The following is a 1,122-nucleotide window of genomic DNA, read 5'->3' as shown; positions in this document are numbered from 1 at the left end:
CAAAACTTTTAGCATTTTTGTAATACCTCAAAACTCTAATCACTTTAAATCTAAGATTATCAAATAATTTATTACTTATGAACGGTTTTCCCACTTGTTGCCCTAACCCAATACTTAATAACCAAAAATTATTAAGATATACAATTATACGATGATAGTTAGACGACTTGAGATTATTTTTTTAAAAAAAATTAATAACATGCTTCTTGTTAGATTGATTGGTTTAATTTCCCCGGTATGGATTTATAGGTGATAATTTTAAAACCTTCATATAGTTCGAATAAATCCTAGCACTATATTTTTCTTAGACCATTCACCGCTGCATCGAATGAAAATTGGAGGAAAAAGAAACAATGATAACCAAAATAACATATACAAGTACTTCATTAATTCTCCATAAACAGAAAAGAAGGTGAGTTTATTTATATGTAATGGCAATTCCACGTAGTTTCAAGGCTAGATATGATTTTGCATGGGATTTTGAGGCTGATGGGGCCAAATGAAGCCCATTCAACAGTGCCTAGTGCAGAGGCAGCGGTGACGGAAGCCTCGACACTTGTCGCCCAAGAAACCTTCATTTCTACACATTTCTACACACCATTCCACAGTTGTGATCGTTCAGACATGCTCCCTTAAAAACATGGCTCTTTGACTCATAAAGTCTTGCCTAACTCGGCACCACTATCTCCTCTACGGTCAGATAAAGCAATGGGAAATAGTCAATTAAAACTGAAAAAGAAACAGATAAATTAATATACAGCCATCAAAGAAAGAGATATATTTACGATAAGCCAAAACAATAAGCAGCAGCAAGAACATCCTAAATAATTTCCTCATGATCTCCATGTCAGCGACGAGCTAACTGCTTTTACAAACAACCCCGGTCGACCCAGATACTGCTTATTGGGTTCTAATCTTTTTCAATTAGGCATTGATTATATTTATATACACAAGTTCAGTAAAGAAGTGGCTACGGTCTAGTTTGACATAAGGGTTGAGTCGGTGGCATAGTGTTTCTGTTTTCGAGAAAAGTTATGGGCACATGTTGGGAGAAATGGTATACTTGTCACGGTCTTGCGGCGATTACACACGCCTCCTTTAACTATAAGGCATGGAAAATTA

At 35.7% G+C, this 1,122-nt stretch overlaps 1 pseudogene; it reads right to left on the bottom strand.

Moving 5' to 3' along the window:
* Nucleotides 1-510: 510 nt before the first annotated feature.
* On the bottom strand, nucleotides 511-846 carry LOC148763278 (defensin-like protein 1; annotated as a pseudogene).
* Nucleotides 847-1,122: the final 276 nt, after the last annotated feature.

The sequence above is a fragment of the Theobroma cacao genome, chromosome 4, assembly GCF_053813885.1.
Source record: "Theobroma cacao isolate CCN51 chromosome 4, ASM5381388v1, whole genome shotgun sequence".
Classification (NCBI taxonomy): domain Eukaryota; kingdom Viridiplantae; phylum Streptophyta; class Magnoliopsida; order Malvales; family Malvaceae; genus Theobroma; species Theobroma cacao.
This window is presented reverse-complemented; position numbering and strand designations above follow the sequence as displayed.